Source organism: Coturnix japonica, chromosome 3 (assembly GCF_054131305.1).
Source record: "Coturnix japonica strain WE chromosome 3, WE-NBRP24, whole genome shotgun sequence".
Lineage (NCBI taxonomy): Eukaryota > Metazoa > Chordata > Aves > Galliformes > Phasianidae > Coturnix > Coturnix japonica.
In genome coordinates this window covers 32607549-32620222 of record NC_140665.1, presented here as the reverse complement: position 1 = coordinate 32620222, position 12674 = coordinate 32607549, and the positions used below count along the sequence as shown (strand labels likewise).

At 37.8% G+C, this 12674-nt stretch overlaps 1 long non-coding RNA gene across 3 annotated transcripts in view; it reads left to right on the top strand.

The window, feature by feature from the left end:
* Window positions 1–12674, top strand: part of LOC107311356 (uncharacterized) — an 82042-nt gene that overhangs the window by 61254 nt on the left and 8114 nt on the right. For all 3 annotated transcript variants that reach the window (XR_014943897.1, XR_014943896.1, XR_014943898.1), the window contains one exon: window positions 1662–1822. This is a non-coding gene — a long non-coding RNA (uncharacterized LOC107311356). The remainder of the gene's footprint in view (window positions 1–1661; window positions 1823–12674) is intronic.

Below are 12674 nucleotides of genomic sequence, written 5' to 3'. Positions count from 1 at the left end.
ACAATTTCATATTGCTAGACCACTTGGTCTTGTAATTTTCTCTACTTTATAAGCTTATCAAATTCCTTATATCTGTAACTTCATTCAAGTATTTAATTTATCATCCTGTAATATCTTGCAGGACTGTCTCATCAGATAATTCTACTGAATAGTAGCTTTTCTAGCAGTCATTTTCTCCAACAATTTGAATTGTATGTAGAAATCTCTGAAGATTTCATTTATTAATGCTTGTGTTAATTTAAATGTGATCTTCCATATTAATTTGCATCTTATAGTCTATCCTGTTAGCTAGGGGACTTTTCCACGTATAAGGCTGATAATTTATTTCTGAACAAAGCATACCTACTTAAGTAGCAGCAGCTTTTATACTGACAAAAGTATTTGTTGTATTTGCCTGAATTCACAAATTCCGTGATACATGTTTTTTCAACAAAAAGGATTAAGTCTTGCTTGCATCAATTTTTATACATTTAAAGATGAGCTTTACAATTATGAAGCAGTGAAATACCTGTCTTGGCTTTGCATTGTGTAGAAGGGTAAAATAAACTGTAGGTTAACTTAAGACAATAGGTTGATATTTAAATATATGTTTAAGATTACTATTTTTTATTTTTTTTTTTTTTTAATAAGAAGGGGCATACTGAGGCTTATATATCTGCTCAAAATGCTTTACTGAATTGTACAGTTAGAATAATACAAGAATAGTTGTAAATAGATAGCCAGAGGGCATCTATGGGGAAAACTCACTAACTCTGAGGCCTTCAGTCAAGAATGGAAAATGTTGAGGATTGCCACCAGAACTCCACAAAGGAGCAATCTCCAGAAAGAGCCTTAATGGTGGTCAGCCCTTAAATGAAATCCAGGAGAGGTGGAGTCAAGCTCCACCCCTTCTGGGAGCACAGCCGAATTACCTTCACCTGTGCTCCCACAGCGGACCCAACACTTGCCTCAGATGGTTTAATCAGAGGTTCAGGCTGTGATTTACAGTTTCCCATGCACTGAATCAAGACTTCAGTGAAATAAAAACTTCATAATAGCCTCGTGACATAATACTAATTCAGCCACGTGTATCTGATAGCTAGATTTACTCAATTTTAACAAACTTTTTACTTATTCAACAGAAAGAAATCAAATTTTTTTGATTGAAGTGGGAAAATCTTTCCAGGTTAAGAGGAGAAAGTAATCAGAAAGGTGTAATTAAAAAAAAGATGAAAATTAATGAAAACAGATTCATATAATTTAATTATTGATAACACTGCCCTCTGGTTCTTTTGGATTTTCCTTTAATAATATTACTGTTTCTATCTCTATGAGTTGAATCTCTGATAATTGCTTATCTTTGAATACAATCAAGAAAGTGAATGTTTGTGATTGTAATTGACAGTGGTGATATTTTATTGTGTGATCTTTATGGCTGTTAGAAAAGCATTACTGGAGACATGTGAACAGCTGGAATGTTTAACAGAGGCTAGTTTCCCCTCTGGGTCAGGGTACAGGGTTTTGGGGTCCATGTGTTCTGTTCCCACTGTCATGAGAAACTGCTCTCTAGGCAAAGGGGCATTTTGGTGTAGAACAGGCTGCTTGTGGTGGAAGCGAAGGGGGAGGTGATGGAGGTCATCCAGAAGTCTCTGAGAGATTAAAGTACTTTCTTTTCTCCTCAGTAACCCATTCTACTCCATCTCTGCTGCATGAGGAACACAAAACATTTTACTACAATGAGAATTTATATGCAGATGAGTTTTCCATTGCAGTCAGAAGCAGATTCAAATTCCTGGAGTGCCTGGGAGCCAGACCTCCAAATTAGGTCCTCAATGGTTTTTTGGTAAGTGAAATTCTTTACCACCCACTTGATGTTACTAATGCTGTGATTTTCTCCTCCCTAGCCAGAAATGGGTTAATATTTACCACAAATCTATAGCTGCTGGGTCAGAAATGGCAACTTGAGTCAACACTGCTCAGACGTAATGAACAATCTCTGTGCATTCACATGTTGTACAAAATGTGGCATTGTCCTAGTACTTCTGCTTAGTTCTACAGCAGTCCATCAAAAAGATTTGACAATGAATAGTTATTGGAAAATGGTTTTAGTCATTGACTTAAAGTCACTGCATGGTGGCTTACAACATGACAACAGCATCTTTCCAAATTTCTTAAGAAAAGCCTACAAAGGATATAAGTAATTCTAAAATACAGCAAGTCTTCTTCTCAACCAGAGCCAGTGACTACAAAATTGCTGATATTTCTCCCAAGCCATGTGTAAATATCCCATGTCTAAATTACTTGAAAAAAAAATCACGCTTCAACTTCACTTCTTGCATATCTACAAGCATATAGATTAGTGAGTTTCAGAATGCCTGTACTCTGTTTCAGTGATCCTGTTGCAGTTTGTATAATTTCTGTAGAAAACCTTGAAAAGGTAAAGATTCACAGTATATCACAACTAGAGGATTGATTTATACTCACTATGAACAAAAATCAGGGTTTATAAAATTGAAAAGGTCACTGCATTACTCTGTTGCAGTGAAAAAGGAAAAAAAAAATGTGAGAAATTATTTAGGAGAGGACGAACAAAACAGAAAACATCATCAAGCTACTCTATACTTCCACGCACTGTGTCTCGAAAATTGTGTGTAATTCTAGTGCAGTACTCTCACAGGACTGCAGTGGGATTGAAAGTAGCATAGAGGAGGATGACAGGCATGATCACTGATTCGGGACAGACTACACAATGAATGACTAACTAGACTTCTCAGACTGAATAGAGATGGACAGGAGTGGTAAAGCAGAGGTCTATGAAATTATATGTGGTATAAAGAAGATAAAGAGCAAAGGAAGGTGTGTGGTGTCTGACATACCTTTGGACCTCCGCATCTGTAATGCTACAGGCGGGCTGTTTGCAGCTTTCCAACCCTTCACTCGAGTTGCCTGGGATGCCAGAGCTTTGTCAGCAGATCTCCCTTGCATTCCTATGCTTTTATGATGGTGCTGAGGATCTGCACAGCCCTGCAGATGCAGACCTTGGTGCTCAGCTTGAGGAGCAAACTGGCATGAGAAACACCCTCACCTACTCCCCTCCCCTCTCTTTGCTTCTTGACTTTCCACTTTTAGGTCATGCTGCACAACAAAGAAGGTTACCATCATTAAAATACCTGATAAACACTACTCAGAAACACATGTGCATGGAAACTTAAATGTTAATTGGTCAGGAACACCAATGTAAGCATTCTCCAGTAGTGCTAATAGCTCCAGTTTCATAGCAATATGGAACCACAGCAGACAATTTGTATCAATCCCTGTAGGACGTTTATAGTACTGAGGGAAAAACTATTCGGTGAGAGTAGAGTAAAACCAATCTGAGGTACTAGGAGAAAAGTCATGGGAGTCTGAGAAATGTGAAACTTGTCCAAAGTCATAAGGTGAGGAGGCAGATAATAATACTGGGATCAGGATCTTTCCATCTTATCCATGGTTAGAGGTGCTAAAGAAGACATTGAAGACAGGAAGAATGCATAAGATTCAATACAGCTGTGAGTAATCTAAGTCACCTGGTAAGTGCACGGTGTTTTGTGGTAAGTATAGAAGAAAAGTTAATTAGAGTATTCCTAATCCCTTGTTAAATCCAGGCCTGAAAGAGAGATTCTGTAGTGATGTAACATGTGACATGTGGTTAAGTATGTAACATCCTTTGCTCGTATTGTTAGTAAGAAGTGCATGCCAAAAGGACCATATCCAATATTTTAAGTTCAGATTCTAGTGTATCTTCACGTTTAATTATGAATTTTCTGATGCTTTAAGTTAATGGCATGTTTCCTTGTGGCTTTCAGTTTTTGTTGGGCTTTTTTTCCCGGTTGATTGTGGAAAATAGACTATGCTTGTCACTGTTTCTGAGCCTGTCAAAACTAGCCTGGTTAACAGCATGGGCAGAGTTGGGCCAGACGCACCAGGGAAAGTTTGATGTGTTTTCCCCTTCAGAGCACACAGAAGCTTATCATGCAGCTAACACTCAGTAAGGAAGCAGTAATAATTTTCCAACCTGTTCTTCTCCTGACAAACTCACAAATTTTGAGAGGAATTTAAAGATTAACAATTTCATTTTGAGTAGAAACTGCTATGGGAAAGAGTTGGGCATCTTTAATGAGAGTCTGCCTTCTCTCCTTGGTTGCAGTGTTTAAGTAATAGAGAGTTAGATCACGTCTGACACCTTAAGTATCAGAGGGTGTCACAAGGAGCTCAGTAATACCCACACATGAGCACTCCATTAGCAGGCTTTTTGTGTTCAGTGATCTCTCTGGAAAGACAGAGTGTAGTTTTCTTAGGTAGATGCGAGATGCTGAAGAGTGACAATTCATGTTGCTCTTGCAGACTTTCTCCTGTTCTTTCTGTGCTCGATGAGATAATTACTGGAAAGAACGATATGAAGTGCTATGGTGTGCTTTCCTTAAAACTGTCCAGCTCAAGGCAGGTGCAGCACCCAGCAACAGTAATGTCTGCAGTTTTGGATGGCTAGTAGAATAAAGTTGGTGGGAGTGGCAAGCAGGGTGAATAGCTGGAGATGTCAGTCTGGATTTCAATGTACATTGTGCAGTGCCCAGAAAAGCAGCAATGAAACAGCGTATCTCAAGGATCGTGAGCTTTAACTATAATGAGGAAACACTAGAGGATGAGGGGTAATGGTGAAAGTAAATAAGACAGGGTTACTCGGAGAACGTGATGAAATGTAGATAGTGAGGTGACCGCTCTGAGTACCATTTGGCCTCTCATACTGTCTGCTTCACTAGGTATCAGTGCTTCTAGACCAGACTATGTCAGGCAGCAGATGGGTGTTGGAATCTCTGTGTTGTTTCCCACTTCAGGCAACAAGTTCCATTTGGAAGGTCTTGCTAGTCTCTTATAATACTCTCTAACAAACACACTTGGAGAAACAACAGCAAGGGCTTTGGCATCCAAATATGTTTTTAGTTATTCCTGTCTAAAGGCGTCTCCTCTGTTTAATACTAAGGCATATACACATTTATATACATATATATTAAGCTTGAGATATACTCAAAATATTTCCACTAAATCTGTGAAATGCTGATGGAAAAGGAAGTTTAGTGATGATGCGAAGACAAAAAGGGGAGAAAATGAAATGACTGTATATGCTGTAGAGCTTGGAGGCAGCTAGAAAAAGGAATGTACAGTATCAGTGGAAAAGACTTTAAATTATGTTTAGGTTAGAAACACCACTGAAAGTCAAAATGGAATATAAGTCAAGCAGTCAAAGGTAACAAGGGACTCTGCTGACATCTCTAAAAGAAACTCCAAAGAACAATGCATTAGAAACACATTGTTTCAGAGAAAGAATAAGCTGCAGCAGAAGGAAGTGAGGCAAAATTAATGGAAACAAAAGTTGTTTCAAAATATACACAGAGAACATGTATAGGTGGTCATAGAGTGGGTGATATGGAAAAAATAGAATGTAGGGCTTCTGGAATAACCAATTCAAACAAATGAATAAAGAAAGCCCAAAAAATCAGAAAATAGGTGATACAGAAAGTGCACCAGGCAGAATGATGAATATTAAGCCATTCTCAGAAAATTCAAGAGGCAAAGAATTACGTTAGTTCTGCTGCAGTTAGGTGTATCTGGCTCAAAGGTCAGTCACCAAGGTCACTTACTGTCTTCTTTTCCTTGATTCCAAGGCAAAAAAAACCCAATACTTATAAATTCAGTCAACATGAAGAAAAATACTAGAATCTGAAGCTTGTATTACTGGGATTCAGTGGAAACTCAATGTCATTTTTGATAAAGTGAACTAACATCTCAAGGATAAGAGAATTGATTTGTATTATTTTATGGTCCCAGCCTGAAATTCAAGTGAAATGAAGCATAGCATATGCTTGTCCACAAAGGCAACGCTTGAAGTCTGAACTTTAGTCAGGATAAAAAGCTAGAAAAAGTTAGCAGAGTCCTAGAACACAGCTGTTCACAGAGCATATCAGATAAAGCATCTTAATTTCAATTATTATTATTTTTTTTGTCTTCACTTTTTTAGTCTTCATTTTTTACATGCTGAGTAGTTCTTAACTTCGTCCTATCTCAGCCATAACACCTCAAGAAAGCAGTTTGCTTTTGTTGTTTTGACTTACTTGCTTTCAAAAATAATTTGTTGGGAAACCCTTCAATTCTCGCAAACATTTCTGTAGATGTCAGGAATTTCTAAAATAAACATCGTGCCCAAACCAGAGCTTATTGTCACTTCAGCTCAAAGAACTCTCCTGTAGCAGCTACCACTGCTTAATAAAGAATTTTCTCCTGTTGGTAGCATGGCAGTAGTAAAAGCCATGGCTGATTATTTGCTTAGATTGTCTGAAGTCATTGTATATAGTAGAACAGGTCATACCGCTCGCCCATCAGATCTTACAGCAAGTCCTGCTTTATCTTGGATCAGAAAATTGTCCCATGTAATCCTGTTGATCTTCAAGTAACACAAAAACAGTACTGACCAGAATATTAGAAATTTATATTTATGACAAGTAACAGTACACTGTTGTATGTTGTACCATTGTTGGATGGTAGATTTATGACCCTATCTGACATGAATGCTTGAACACCTTGCAGTGCTACAATGATAACATTTTCACTAGTGTCTTAGAAAATCAACTAAATGTTGAGATTTTTTAAAACACCCATCCATGAAGAATTCCTCTTGAAGTTTGAGAGAAGATGTTAGATAAAAACTGATGTGAAGCAAGCAAATAAAGTCTTTGGAGAGAAACAGAAGGAGAATTCACTTACCAACTGGTCAGTAATATCACTGTCAGAAATCCTCTATTTTATTGAATGCACTGGGAGGTGCAGTGAACCTTGAGAACCTGTTTCCAAACTGCAAAACCACAATTTGCTTCATAGGGTTAACACCTTTTCAAATACCCAAATCTACAGTCTTTCTCCAAATAAACATGTCCTAACACTTATAAGATGTGTACAGAGTCCTCAGAGTTTAGCATATGTTCTTCCAAGATCTTTGGAACAATTTTCCACCATTAAATGCTGCAGGAAGAAAAGGTTTGGGGAGGAGGTGTGGGGTGGATGAAGAAAACATCAGAAATGCTGATTTGGACAGAGCTGATAACTGAATACAGCAAAAAACTTTCAACAATGATAGTTCTTGGAAGATTCCCATGAATGGTTATTTTCTCAGTAGATGGGAATGGCTGTCCTAGCATCTAGATTATTAAGGGTGGAATGATACTGCTGACTGTAGGTCATATACATTTAGAAATCACAATAAGCCAGCCCTGTTTCAGACTTCATGTTTCTTAAGGAGGATTTTACACATTCTTGGATAAGAGAAGATAAGAGTGAAAAATGCAGTTGATGGCAAGAGCTTATTATTTCTTCCCACTATCCAAATTGTGAATTAATCCCTTTATTTTGCTTTGTGCGTTTCTACTATTTCCAACAAATCTCCACAGCTGACATTTGGATCTCTCAAGAAATGCACTGACAGCTGCATGCAGACAACAGTAGAACTTATGCTTCTGACATTTGTTCTGACAGTACATGGAGGTATCATCATAAAACAGGATGACTGTTTACAGAAAAGCAAACTTGGGTTTGCTTTTGATAGGTTCTATCAAGAAGGCTGAAAGCCATTTTAATTCACCAAATATTCTTGGACACAATGACCCTTTAACACAAGATCAAGAGGTTCCTCAATATTTCATTTCTGAACATAACTAAACATTAGAGAGTATTTCTGATGATGTCTTCAATATACATTACCATTAACTCTCATTTCAGCTGGAAGGGACCTTGAAGATCAGCTAGTTCCAACACCTTCCAGCAGACCAGGTTGCTCATAGCCTGGTTCATATAAGAAATGTTACCTCATCCATAAAAGACAGAATATGTAAGAAAAGTAATTTTCCTTTATCTCTAGCTGCAAGATGACAGTTGTTTGTGAAAAAATTTCAATAAAGGAGAAAACCTAAGATCAGTACTTTTTCCTTTAAGAACCAAGCTACTACTATTTTTCCTCTTTTATCACATCAATTGTACTCTCCAGAATAGACTTACTAGTATCTCCAGACAAGTGGCCCTGGTTTGATTTACCTGTTGTTAGCAGTTGTACAACATCTGTTAGCACATGGCTGTCAACTTTCAGAGTGGCTCTTGACAGATACAGCTAAGTGACAATCACTTCTGTGGTTGTCCAGCTGAGAAAGACTTTAAAAACAGATGAGTTTGGTTCTCATTTACACTGGAAGTGTCTTGAATCTGGCCTGGCAACAAAAATATGTCCTTTTATCCTTGCCATACACAATCTACTATGACTGTAAATGAGAGATTAACATCAGGTATTTATATTTTCTGCAGGGCAAACCTTGAGACATCCATCAGCCTGAGTAAACCTCTAAAGTGTTGCATGGCTGATTTGTGCATGAAAGCTGATTACATCAAGGCAAATACATAGGTTGCTCCAGAAGTAATGCTTCCTTTTTATTTCCAAGGAAACTACAAGAGCACAATAATACTGTTTAATAGAGCAAATTCTCAGCTATAACACAATATTTTTCAGCATACTCACCATCAGTAGTTATGCATTTGTGCCAGTGATGAACAGGAGCTGGCATACCCTGCTCATAAAAAACTGCACAAGCAGAGATGACCCACTGTCACTGTTATCACTTCTGAAATGCACCACTCAGCACCTCACTGTGCTTACATCCACTGTTTGGTCTCCAGAAACATTCAGCAAACATCAGTGGGTGCAAGAAATTGTAACAAGGTATTTGTGGGAAGGTTCAGCCTTTACTGCCATACCACCAACATTCACCTCTGATGCTGTGAGCAAATAATAGAATAAAAAATGGAGGCATTACTTTCAGAGCAGCCCTCACATTCCTCAGGTATGCTGTTGCAGTGATACTGAGAAGGAAAGAGATCATAACTCACAAACAAATGCTGTAGGTGTTTGTGTCATGAAATGAAAGGTCCATTACTTTACTGACTTCTCTAAGTTGCAGTGTTATCATGTTAATTCAGGCCACACTGTTTATCCTCATTGCAAAATTTACAGCAATTGTCAGAGGTCAGTTTGTTCACCAGAAAGCAATCATGCACGGCCTTGACACCATAATTCTCAAAATGATAAAGAAGCCTAAAGCAATTGCATTTGTTTCTTTTATGTTTTATTATAGAGGTTTATTTTCTCTCTGAAGATCTATACCTTTTCAAATGCTTGATTAGAAATATTTCCTCAAATAAAAAATAACCTCTGTGGTTATTATTATTTTTTTTAATTTAATTTTAATTTTTATGAGGGTACAGAGATTTCTTTACTAATAACTTTAAAGCAATAACAAAACAGATAGATAAATGAAAAGGCATAAACTAGATCTAATGTATCTCATGGGAACCCTCTTGCAAAAAATCCTCACTTGTATTGATGTGCATTTTGAAGCATTTTCCAACTAAAATCAATAGAAACCATCATCTTTCCTCCATTAAATTAATTTTGTTGCTGTTGAAGTGAATATGTGCGATAAACATCAAAAATTACACAGAAAACTTACAGCATTTTGAAAATGGCTCTTTTCAGATAAGTTTGCATAAATTGAATTCTTTCTCTAAGAAAGGGAAATGTTTCCATTTGTTTCTGTGGCTGTTTGTGTAGCTCAGATACTCCTGGGAGAATAGGTAGAATATCATAGCAATATTTTGGGGGACAAGAGAAAAAAGGTCACAATGAAATCACCTCATTTTGAGACTTGAATCAAGCCTAGAAGTGAAATATTCTCCATTATCTTGCATATTTTGCAGTCAGTGTTCTTGTGCAGTGTAAGCATAAAATGATTGCCCTTTCTATGTTTCAGTCCTGCTATGAGGATGGAAAATCTCCTTTCCTCTAATGCGCTCATGATGCAAGCAGTGAAATATAAGGAACAGGAAGAAAATTTTTGTTCATCTCACTGCAAATTTCCACACTGGAAAAAATAGGACTTTAAAAGAAATAAGAAAATACAGTGGATGGGTGTTATTTAAGCATATAGTTTTAATGCATATCTCATGCATAGCTAATGTCCATTCTTCTTTAATGTTTCATCCAAAGGAAACAACAGGTAGTGCAGGGATTATTCTACAGCTACACATCACATGCTGGCAAGTTTATAGCACTAATTTCTGGAGCCTGTAAGTCTCCCAAGCTCACCCTGATAAAATACAGCTTCCTCTTTCTCTGCAGGCTCTGTTTCATTCTAGCTCCAATATACACTTGTACATTAAAGTCCATACAGTCCAATTTTTCTATACATCAACTATTTAAAAGTCTTGGAGAGAGCAACTAACTATCTAACTTTTTGGGATGGAGTTGTGTGCCTGGTAGAGGGACCTGAAGGAAATTTAAGCCAGAACAAAGTGAGGTTGTCTGGGATTTGGGGTGGGGGGGTAGGGAATGATTTAAGAAGGGGCTGCCCATGTGACATTGTAAGGAGCTTTTCATTCTGATCAAGCAATCCAGCATTTCATATTTTACAAAGCCAAAGTGAAAGGTGCCTGGTCACTGCTCTTCAGCATAGCAGGTGCAACTGGGCACCACACCCTCTCACAGGGCTCCAGACATGAAGCAAGGGCAGAACGACACCTGAGAGTGACTGCTTCAAACCTCACTCCTGGGGAAACTGCATTTAGTTATATTGTAAGACTGAAATGTCCTCTTTTGAGGTTATGTTATTCAGTAGCATACTACTTTGGTGTTCGTCAGCCACTGCTTGGGCAGTGAGTTGTGTTCAGACGGTACCTGATCCAGACTTCCCAGCATCACCTCCCAAGAGGAGGCAGACTGGGTGTTGCTGAAGGCACACAAGGAAATCTCTGCAGAAAACAAAACTATCATATTTATAAATATACAAAGAAAAGGGAATATGATTAATTTGTAGGAGATCCTGGTCCATGGTATCCAGCAAGTTTAGACTGAATCAGTCCTACTATCCTCTGCGTTATTTTTTACAAGCTCTGGATCTTGCCCATTGACTTCTCTGACTGGCTGTCAGGGCATGTAAATATCCTGAAGAGACTGGAATGTGAAAAGGGAGTAAAAAACTGTCACATTAATTTCTTTTGCTCATACCTTTAAGTACAAGTATTTCCTCCAGGGTTACATCTAAATCTTTTCAAACAGTAAACTATTCAACACAATTATTATTCTCTGCATGAAAAGTGATTTTAGTATACTATAAATTTGCTGGTTTATAATTCAATATTTCATAATCTTTAGTGGAAAGAGAATGGGAAGGAAATTAACTTATGTCTGTCATGTTGTTTTCTTCTAAGACTCATACCTATCAAATAGAGAAAACAGATTATCTGTTCACATGCCTTTCAAATTCTTTTTCATTTATTCTCTTTCTGTCTTCCTCTTTAAAAAAGTTGTGTCCATGAATGTGAAGGACAAATGCATTAAGCTGAGTGAAGCACAATTCATAAAGATGCCTAACACAGAGAATTAGATTTTCTGCTGAACTACATCTGTGATTTGCTGTCCTCATTCCTCTCCAGAGACTGGCATATTTTTACTATGAGGTCTCAGCCCGTATAAACTCGGACATTGCATACATGGAGTCATTGTGCTGATATCAGCTGATACTTTCTAGGAGGGAAAGTAAAAACTTTGTATAGAAAATTAGATCTAAATGTGTGGTTTTGTTCAGAGTTGTGTCTGAAAAATTAATTTTGGCTGGAGAAGCAGCTCTACTTATTTTTTTTATCATGGTTTCAATATCATTTTTCATGTTCGTCTCCAAGATTTGCAGGATGCCAGTTTATTTGGTAAAAAATAACTGGTAGACACTGATGTTGAGGGGCCTTAGGACACACAGCAATAAGAGGTGGGTGCAGCTGATCAATATAAGAGAGCCCAGGGATCAGTGGTGTATTAGCTTATTGTGGCTTATTAGATCTTACAGTTTTTTGCAGAAGCAGAAGAAAATGCAGCCATGGGTCAGGAGCTAGGGAAGTTATTTAAAAATCCAGAGTCCTGGATTCAAACATTTGCCCTGCAGTAGATTGATGACTTTAACTTAGGCCACAGATACTACCCCATATTTTGTGGACATAAAATTTCTAAACATTCCATTTGACAAATGAAAACAGAGATAAAGTGTGCCATTTTCATGAATGGAGATGGTAATGGAACCATGTTAGGTTTGGCCCTTACTTCTGAGGAAATATTAACTCTTCCAGGAGGCATAAGCAAGTGTGATTATGTTAGCTAACTAACCATTTCTAATGATACCTTTGTGGCAATTAAGAGAATACCATTACCCTCTAAAGCTTGACAAAAGCTACAGCCTCTGTCCTTGTCTGGCTGCTCTGCTCTCATGCTGGCTGCATGACCTAATTGTTTTATTTGCTCTAATTTCCATGCAAATCTTCCTAACCATTTTCCACTATATCTTGGTCTCTTGAGTTCCCCAGTTTTGTAACAGAAAGTAGGAGGCTGTCTTTGCTGCAATAAGTTTCCTAACAGCAACCAAAACACATGTGCACTGAATCCTGCCTTGATCTTCCTCTCTACGGGCAGTGGCTGAGAACTAAGCTGCTGCTCCCCATCATGGTGTCATTCCCAGTCCTCCTCTGGGATGGTCTGTCACATTTCCATCTTTCTTACTTATCCCCCCCCTTCCTCTCCT